This window comes from Myotis davidii, unplaced genomic scaffold, assembly GCF_000327345.1.
Source record: "Myotis davidii unplaced genomic scaffold, ASM32734v1 scaffold1416, whole genome shotgun sequence".
NCBI lineage: Eukaryota > Metazoa > Chordata > Mammalia > Chiroptera > Vespertilionidae > Myotis > Myotis davidii.
The window spans coordinates 900,968-911,529 of record NW_006287806.1 but is presented as its reverse complement, the minus strand read 5'-3'; positions in this window follow the sequence as shown (position 1 = coordinate 911,529).

Below are 10,562 nucleotides of genomic sequence, written 5' to 3'. Positions count from 1 at the left end.
AGAATTTTGAAAAGAGAATATAATTAACTCAGAAGATAGTTTAAAAATAGTTTTCTAGCACTTCAGTCATTATTGACCAAAAACTTCCTAGGGGATATTAACAATGCATCTGATAGTTGCCAAGGAAACCTTAACCTTTCCTGAGAATGTCTGCCCTTCTGTATTGTACCTGATTGTCAGAATAACTTCAGCAACTGATTATAACTGAGCCATTTTCAACAGCAAGCTTTTTCTTGTCAATCCCATTTCAAAGTATAAGCTTGAGTATTCAGGATATCTTGCTCTGTGTTTGTATTTGCATTTCTGATGATTTGTACTTCAAATATGGGAGTTCTTTAGTAACGGTTTCCCCAGTCAGTCTTTGGAATTGTGTGCGACAAATCAGAACTCATTTAGAGACAAGGAACAGAGGCGCATAATGTTTTTATTGTGTAAGAATGATCCTATCATAAAACTTACTGGCTTCCTTTTTTTTTTCAGAATGTGTCTTAGTTCGTTTGGGCTGCGATAACAAAATACCACAGACTGGGTGGCTTATAAACAATCACCATTCATTTCTCACAGTTCAGGAGGCTGGAATTCTGAGATCAGACTGTTGGTGTGGTCAGGCGAGGGCCCCGCTACAAGTTGCAGACTTCTCATTGTACTGGGCATTGGGCATTGATCCCATTCATGAGGGCCCCACCTTCATGACCTCCTCACCCTGCAAGGCCCCATCTACTAACATATCACATTGGGCATTAGGATTTCAACATAGTCATTTTGAGGGGTATAAACATTCAGACACTAGCACAGCATAACAACTAGTCAAATATCTAGCACTACTTACATAGTGGTCTGTGTTTTTAAAGTGGCACTACTTAAACATGGTCTGCGTTTTCACGTGTGTCGATTAACTGGAGCCATGAACCTCTGATCTGAGGTCGCAAAAAAAGCACCAGCTATGGAGTCATGGTACGTGGTTACACCCCTTACCAGGTGTGTGACCTTAGCCAAGCTAATTAGTTGATCTCAATTTCTTCATCTATTAAATGGCAGAGATACTATCAACTCCTAGGGATGTTGGGAGAATGAAATAGTAGTTCACGCAGAGCACCTGACATGGTTAACATACTAAGCATTCAAAATCTAGTAACTCACTATTGTTAAGGAGTGTATGTCATATGAATGCACACTTTGTACTCTGAATAGTGACTTGAGGATTCTGATCTTTAGAAATATATTATAGTGTTAAGAGACCAACATATCTGATATTGGTACCATACTGGAGATTTCAAGACATATGGAATATTAGGAGGCTTTAAAATAAAAAAGGGGGGGGGGGCACAGTGTAATCTTTGGGGAAAACTGACAGAATTATTTCCCTCTGTAATAGAGCAGATTATATCCATGCAAATTCTGCTAATCACATATCCAAACAGGGGGAGGTTACCAATGAAAAGAAAGGTATCGAGGAATGATAGAATAACTAGATCATTGCTCTGTGTGTTTGAGAAGACTTGAAATGAGATAAAAGCAACAACATTGTAGATCAAAAATTGAGTTGTTTTTTTTATTATTGTTCTCTTTTTAATATTAACACAAATAGTGAATTATTTGTGTATGTCAAAATTCAAGCAAAACCAAACATAACAACAAAAACCACCCAGACCAAGTATTTGTCACTAGGCTATCCAGGTCCCTGAGATTTATTTTCTGTCTTCTTTCTCTGTGGTTGAGCCTACTACAAAGGCATTTACTAGTACAGGCATTCATGTAAATGTAAAAATGCTATTCAAGTATGACAACATTTATGTAAAGAACCAACAAAACAGGTACTTTCCCCAACTTCTTTCATGTCATGTCTTGCATAGATTTAGTGGGTTTTTTTTCTGGAGTCCATGAATGAGTCTAAGATAATTTTTTTATTGTAGTTAAATATACATTTTTTTTTCCCCAGTAGGGGGTGTGCAGGAGGCAGCATAACGATGTTTCTCTCTCATTGATGTTTCTAACTCTCTATCCCTCTCCTTTCCTCTCTGTAAAAAATCAATAAAATATATTTAAAAAAATATATACATAGCATGGCCAGCCAGCATGGCTCAGTAGTTGAGTGTCAACCTATGAACCAGGAGGTCATAGTACGATTCCCAGGGCGTACGCTCAATCCCCATTGTGGGATGTGCAGGGGGCAGCCCATCAGTGATTCTCTCTTATTGATGTTTCTATCTCTCTCTTCCTCTCTGAAATCAATAAAAATATACATTTTAAAAATAAATAAATTATACATAACATAAAATTAACCCTTTTAACAATTTAACTGTACAATTCAGTGGTGTTAAGTACATTTACATTATTGTGCAGTCATTGTTACTATCCATCTCCAGAACTTATTTTTAATCTTCCAAACATTAAACAAGAACTTCCCGTTAAGTCAGTGGTTCTCAACCTTCCTAATGCTGCGACCCTTCAATACAGTTCCTCATGTTGTGGTGACCCCCAATTTCATTGTTACAAATTGAACATAATTAAAACATAGTGATTAATCACAAAAACAATATGTAATTATATATGTGTTTTCCAACGGTCTTAGGCGACCCCTGTGAAAGGGTCATTTGACCCCCAAAGGGGTCACGACCCACAGGTTGAGAACCGCTGCTTTAAGTATTAACTCCCCATACTCATTTCCCTCTAGTCCCTGGTAACTACTATTCTACTTTCTATCTCTATGAGTTTTATATTTTAGGCACCTCATATAAGTAGAATCATACAATATTTGTTCTTTTGTGTATGTGGCTTTTTCACTTAGCATAATGTTGTCAAGGTTCATCTCAGTTGTATCATGTATTAGAAGTTCTTTCCTTTTTAAGGTTAAATGATATTCTGTTGTATGGATATACTAAATTTTGTTTATCCCATTTATCCATCAATGAACATTAGTATTATTTTCACCTTTGGGCTATTGTGAATGAATATTGGTATACAAATACATGGTTGGCCTCTACTTTCATTTCTTTTGGATATACACCCAGAAGCAGAATTGCTGGACATATGGTAAATCTATGTTTACGTTATTGAAGGCACTGTATTGCATGTTCTTCATAGCACCTGCATCATTCTACATTCCCACCAGCAATGAACAGGGTTCCAGTTTCTCCACATACTCACTAATATTTATTTTCTGTTGCTGTTTTTAAAAATATCACATGCTCTCACTCATTTGTGGAATATAATGAACAACATAAGCTGATGAACAAAAATAGAACCAGAGTCATAGAAGCATTGAACAGGCTGTCCAACCTATGAGGGAAGGCAGGAGGGAGGGGAGGGAGGTTTATGTAATACTTTAAACAATAAAGAATTTAAATTAAAAAAATCCACACACAATAGCCCTGCTAATATGTGTGAAGTAACATCATGTGGCTTTGATTTGCATTTCCTTAATGATCAGTGATGATGAACATCATGTTTCAATTGAATTGTTTATTTGTTGTTGAGTTGCAAGAGTTCTCTATATATTCTGAATAATTAACCCCTTAGCAAATATATTATTTGCCAATGTTTTCTCCCATTCTATTAGTTGCCTTTTCACTCTCTTCAGAGAGTCTGCCCATTGATATATAAAAGTTTTTAATTTTTTAAATTAATTTTTTAGAGAGAGAGGAAAGGAAAGGGAGAACGAGAAACATCAATCAGTTGCCTTCTGCATGCCCCCTACCAGGGATGGAGCCTGCAACCCAGCATGTGCCCTGACCAGAATCAAACTGGCAACATTTCCGTGCGTGGGATGATGCCCAACCGAGCCACACCAACCAGGGCAAAAGTTTTTAATTTTTATAAACACCATTTATCTGTTCTCTTTTGCTGACCACTTTTATGGTTTCATATTTAAGAAATTGCCAACTCCAATGTCATGAAACTTTCCCTTCTATTTTCTCCTAGAGATTTATAGCATTAGCACTTACATTTAGGTGTATTACATTGGTGTATTACATTGATTTTCGGTGTTGAAATGTCCTCTCATTCATTCCAAGAATAAATCCTACTTGTTCCAGGTGTATAATCCTTTCAATATGCTACTGAATTCAGTTTGCTAGTATTTAGTTGAAGGTTTCTGGGTCAGTACAAGGGATATTGATCTGTGATTTTCTTGTCTTGTTTCTGTCTGGCTATAGGATCAAGGTGATGCTGGGACTCATGAAATGCGTTAGGAAGTGTTCCCTTCTCTTCAATATTTAGGAAGAGTTTGAGAAGGACTGGTGTCAATTCTATTTTAAATATTTGGTAGAAATCACCAGTTAAGCCATCTGGCCGAGGGCTTTTCTTTGTTGGGAGGTTTTGAGTGATTCAGTCTTTTTACTAGTTATCGTTCTATTCAGATTTTCTATTTCTTCAAGATTCAGGCTTAGTAGGTTATTTATTTTTAGGAACTTGTGCATTTCATCTAGGTCAGTGGTTCTCAACCTTCTGGCCCTTTAAATACAGTTCCTCATGTTGTGACCCAACCATAAAGTTATTTTCGTTGCTACTTCATAACTGTAATGTTGCTACTGTTATGAATCATAATGTAAATATCTCATATGCAGGATGGTCTTAAGGCGACCCCTGTGAAAGCATCGTTCGACCGCCAAAGGGATTGCGACCCACAGGTTGAAAACCACTGATTCTAGGTTATCCAATTTCTTGACATACAATTGTTCATAATACTCTTTTTATAATCTATTTTTGTTTCTGTAAAATTGGTAGGAATACCCCCACTTTCATTTTTGATTTTGCTCATTTGAGTTTTTTTTTTCTTAGTCAACCAAGGTGAAGATTTCTATATTTTAATGATCTTTTTTAAAAAGCCACTTTGGGTTTTTGTGGTTTTTCTATTCTCTGTTTTGTTTTTCGACACTCTAATCTATATGATTTCTTTCCTTCTGCTTGCTTTAGGTTTAATTTTTTTTCTAGTTCCTTATAGTGTAAAGTTAGGTTGTTGATTTAAGATGTTTCTTTTTTAATGTAAACATTTACAGCTATAAATTTCCCACTTAGCACTGCTTTTGCTGCATCTCATATGTTTTGTTTTATTGTATTTTTATTTTCATTTGTCTTAAGGTATTTTCTAACTTCCCTTCTGATTTCTACTTTGACCTGCTGGTTGTTTAAAAGCATGTTTTTTGCCTGACTGGAGTGGCTCAGTTGGTTAAGTGTTGTCCTGTGCACCAAAAGATTGCCGTTTTGACTTCCAGTCAGGGCACACACCCATTTGCCAGTTTGCAGCTTCCATCCCCAGTCGCCTGATGTTTTTCTCTCACATCTCTCTCTCTCTCTCTCTCTCTCTCTCTCTCTCTCTCTCTTTCTCTCTCTAAGCATGTCTTTGTGGTAGGATTAAAAAAGAGAGTGTGTATTGTTTTATTTCCATGTATTTGTGAATTTTCTGACTTTCCACCTATTGATTGCTAGTTTCATTCCAATGGAATTGGAAAAGACACTTTGCATGATTTTGGTTTTAAGACTTATTCTGTAGCCTAACATTTGGTCTATCCTGGAGAATGTTCTGTGTGCACTTGAAAAAAATGTGTATTTTGGTGCTATTGGGTAAAGTATTCTGTATATGTCTGTTGAACTCATTTGAGTTATATTCTTCAAGTCCTCTGTGTCCTTGTTGATCTTCTGTCTGGTTTATCTACCCATTGTTGAAAGTGGAGTATTGAAGTTTCCAATAATTATTGTATATATGTCTATTTCTTCCTTTAATCCTGTCAATGTTTGTGTAATGTATTTTGGAGGTCCCATGTTTGATGTGTAAATGGTGAATTGACTCCTTTACCAATATAATATGCATTTTTTTGTCTGTTGTAATAGTTTTTTATTTTAGGCCTATTTTGTCTGATACTAGTATAGCCATATCAGCCCTTTTGGTTACTACTAGTATTGAATTATTTTTATATCCTTTATCTTCAACTTATTTGTGTCCTTAGATCTAAAGTTAGTCTTTTCTGGACAGCAATTAGTTAAATCATTTGTTTTGTTTTTAATCCATTCTGCCAATCGATGTCTTTTGATTGAGTAGTTTAATCCATTTAATTACTGATAAAATGGGCTGGCATTTGCCATTTTGTTACTATTTTTATTTGGTATGGCTTATATCTTTTGTGTTCCTTATTTCCAGCAGAGCTCTTATACAGTTATATTGGCCGTTTTTTTCTGTTTGTTTTTTTATGTTCCCACTAGAGGCCTGGTGCACAAAAATTTGTGCACTCGGGGAGGGGGGGTCCCTCAGCCCGGCCTATGCTTTCTTGCAGTCTGGGACCCCTCAAAGGATGTCCATCTGCTGGCTTAGGCCCACTCCCTGGGGGATCAGGCCCAAACTGGCAGTCAGACATCCCTCTGGCAGCCCAGCAGCCCTCGGGGGATGTCCACTTACCAGCAGAGAGCAGACCTAAGCTGCAGTGGGATATCCTTAGTGCTGCGGAGGAGGCGGGAGAGGCTCCCGCCACCACCACCCTGCTGGCAGCCATCAGCCTGGCTTGTGGCTGAGCAGAGCTCCCCCTGTGGGAGCGCACTGACCACCAGGGGACAGCTCCTGCATTGAGCATCTGCTCCCTGGTGGTCAGTGTGTCTCATAGTGACCAGTCATTCCCAATCTTTCTGCTGTTAGGGTCAGTTTGCATATTACCCTTTTATTATATAGAATAGAGGCCTGGTGCCTGGGTGGGTGCTGGCTGGTTTGCCCTGAAGGGTGTCCCGGATCAGGGTAGGGGTCCCACTGGGGTGCCGGGCCAGCCTGGGTGAGGGGCTGATGGCTGTTTGCAGGCTGGTCAAGCCCCCCACCCCCAGTGGGGACCCTCACCCCATGGAGGTTTGGCCCGCCTGTGTGAGGGGCTGCTGGCTGTTTTCAGGCTGGCCAAGCTCCCCAGTGATGGAAGCTCCCAGCCTCTCCTTTTTAAATTTTTTTTTATTCTGGGATTTATTTACCTTCTATAATTGAAACTTTTTAGCCTTGAGTGGAGCTCAGCGCCTGCCACGGCAGGGAGGGAGCTTGGCTTCCTCCATCACTGGGGCACCCAAGCCTCCTGTTTGCTCCAGCTCCATGGCTGCCGACCGCCATCTTGGTTGGATTAATTTGCATATAGTCACTCTGATTGGCTGGTGGGGATGGCTTAAGGCATAGTGAAGGTACGGTCAATTTGCATGTTTGTCTTTTATTAGTGTAGATGGGAGAACAAGGGATTGGAATTGTAAAAGCACTTAGGTGTTTGTTTCTGATTGGTTTGAACAGTAAGGAAAGTGTCCATAGCTTTTATTAAATTCTTAAAGGGAATATATTTAATTTTTTTTCCTGATGGTAAAAGTAATATATGCTTCTCAAACAATCTACAGCTCACAAGGCACAAGAGAAGTTTTATTAAACTATGAATAATCAGATCAGCCATAGCTGGTTTGGCTCAATAGATAGAGCGTCGGCCTGCAGACCAAAGGGTCCCAGGTTCATTTCGGTCAAGGGCATGTACCTTTGTTGCAGGGCCCTCCCCTTCCCTGGCCCCGGTCAGAGCTTGTGCAGAGGCAACCAATAGATGTGTTTGTCTCACATCGATGGTTCTCTCTGCCTTTCCTTCTCCCTTCCACTCTCCCTAAAAATCAATGGAAAAATATCCTAGGGAGAGGATTAATAAAATAAAAACAAAACAAAAAAACCACAAAAAGCAGATCATTATGTTACATATATTCGTAGTTAGTGAACCCAGTGACTTACATTATTCCAGAGCATACATAAAAAAGGAAATCTTCCAAATTCACTTTAAGAGATTAACCTAACCTTGAAATCAAAATTAAAAAAAAAAAACTTTTTTAAAAAAGGAAAACTATAGACATTAACATATATACATGCATGGAAACAGCATAGAAGCTTCTGTGTTTCTTCTGTCAAACCAGACTTCCACTCTCAGAGACTGATTTAAACCATTTTGTAGGCCAGCCCAAGCTAGATCAGTTCCAATCTTATGTCTCCAGCCTTATCCTCATCACATACTATTAGAGCTTCCTGCATCTCTCATGGCTAAGTATATCTAGTTTATGGTGATTTTCAAAGACCATGCTTTTATTCATCTTGTTTATGAGCAAAATACATAGCCTACATAGTTTATTCTTCTAATAATGTATCACTTTATATGTGATGCTAGGAAACATATTTTTGTTAGTACCTTAAAAATTGAGTGTTTATTAATTTTCATTTTGTAACAGAGTGGGGCCATCCTGACATGATTCTCTACAGAGTACTTTTAAATTGGGTCCATGAACTCTATGAACTTATATACAGAATTCTTTATCAGTAGTGTGTGTGTGTGTGTGTGTGTGTGTTCATGAACACACATTCAAATGCACATTTTTCTATAAAGTTTGTTGCTTTCTTTATATTTTCAATTTCCAATGAGTGAAGAACTAGATTAGAGGCATTGTCAGATTCTCCAAAGGGTTGTATCCTCAACCTCCAATTAAGAACCACTTGTTAATTTAGATTAATTCATGAAAACCTAGTAACCTATGAAGGTATTGGGGAAAAGTGGGTGGATCCCTGCCATAGTTTTCACAAATTGTCTCTGAGTGCCTTGACACAGAATCCTGGATGGCCTAGCATTTCTTATGATTTTCTATTCTCTTAAGTAATTTACTTCCTCTTATCTAATTTACTTCCATACTACAGAGATTTTTCACAGTAATTTTAGTAGAGTTTTTTAAAATATAAAATAGATACTTTTTTTTAGAGTCAATCAGTTTAGTAAAATGTAACCTGTGGATCTAGTCACTAAGGATAACAATCCGAAAGGAATCTAAAAACACCCTCAACCTTTCAGGATAATTACTTAAGAATTCGTGTACTCCAAAAATGGTGTGCTAGCTCACTCTTTGTCTAAATATTACTTATTCTAGCAGGTTTTATTGTAAAAGAGAGGAAGGAAAAAAGGAAAGATAATTGTGAGAGGTCATGTTAACCACCCCCCCTCAGATTAGATAAGAGTTAATTTTGAAGGAGAAGCTTTTCTTTTCTATTTTTGAAATTTTTTATTTATTCACTTGAGAGAGAGAGAGAGAAAGAGAGAGAGAGAGATTTATTGTCCACTTATTTATCCATTCTTTGGTTGCTTCTTGTATGTGTCCTAACTGAGAATTGAACCCATAACCTTGGTGTATCAGGACAATGCTCTAACTAACTGAACTACCAGGCCCAGTGACCAAAATGACCAGAGACCACACCCCTTGCCCCAGCTGGCCCCTCCCCCCAGCGAGCGGTTATAGGTGACCAGGCAGGCGGGCGAGCAGTTAGGGAGGATCAGGCAGGCAGGCAGAGTGGTTAGGGGCAATCATACAGGTAGGCAGAGGCAGTTAGGGGTGATTAGACAGGCAGGCAAGTGGTTAGGGGCAATCATGCAGGCAGGAAGAGTGTTTAGGGGTGATCAGTCAGGCAGGCTAGTGGTTAAGGGCAATCAGGAAGGCAGGCGAGTGGTTATGGGTAATTAGGCAGGCAGGTGAGTGGTTAGGGGCTATCAGGCAGGTAGGCGAGCAGTTAGGAGCCAGCAGTCCAGGATTGTGAGAGGGATGTCCGACTGCCAGTTTAGACCTGATCTGCAGGAATCCCTTGGGATCGGGCCTAAATCAGCAGTCGGACATCCCCCAAAAGGTCCTGGATTGCGAGAAGGTGCAGGCCCGGCTGAGAGACCCTTCCCTCCAACCCATGCACAAATTTTGTGCACCAGGTCTCTAATAATATATAAATACTAGAGGCCCGGTGCACAAAAATTTGTGTACTCGGATGGGTCCCTCAGCCTGGCCTGTGCCCTCTCGCAGTCTGAGGTCCCTCGAGGGCCCCTTCCCCTGGCTGCTGGCACCAGTTTTCCTCCGTCGCCCAGAACCCAGGCCTTCACTCTTCGCCAGGAGGGGCTGGTGCGGCGGTCTTCGCTCTTCACTTTTCGCTGGCTGCTCCAGCCCCGGGGACAGGGCCGGCATGGCAGGCTTAGTGCTTAGCTCTTTGCTTGCCACACGGGCCCTGGGGGTCAGCCAAGGCCACGCCCTGGTGGCGGGGCCGGCGCAGCGGTCTTCCCTCTGCTCTTCACTTGCCACACGTGCCTTCACTCGCTGCTCCTGCCTGGGGCTAGCCAGCTTCACTCTGTCGCTTGGCGCCTACATATGCAAATTAGCCGCCATCTTTGTTGGCAATTAATTTGCATATCTCCCTGATTAGCCAATGGGAAGCGTAGCGAAGGTACAGTCAATTACCCTTTTTGTCTTTTTTTAAAAATTAAATCTTTATTGTTCAGATTATTACATTTGTTCCTCTTTATTCCCCATAACTCCCCTCCACCCGGTTCCCACCCCACCCTCTGCCCTTACCTCCCCCTGCTCCACTGTCCTCATCCATAGGTGTACGATTTTTGTCCAGTCCCTTCCTGCACCCCCGCACCCCTCCCCCCCCAAGAATAGTCAGTCCACTCCCTTTCTATGCCTCGATTCTATTATAATCCCCAGTTTATTCTGTTCATCAGATTATTTATTCACTTGATTTTTAGAATCACTTGTTGATACATATGTATTTGTTGCTC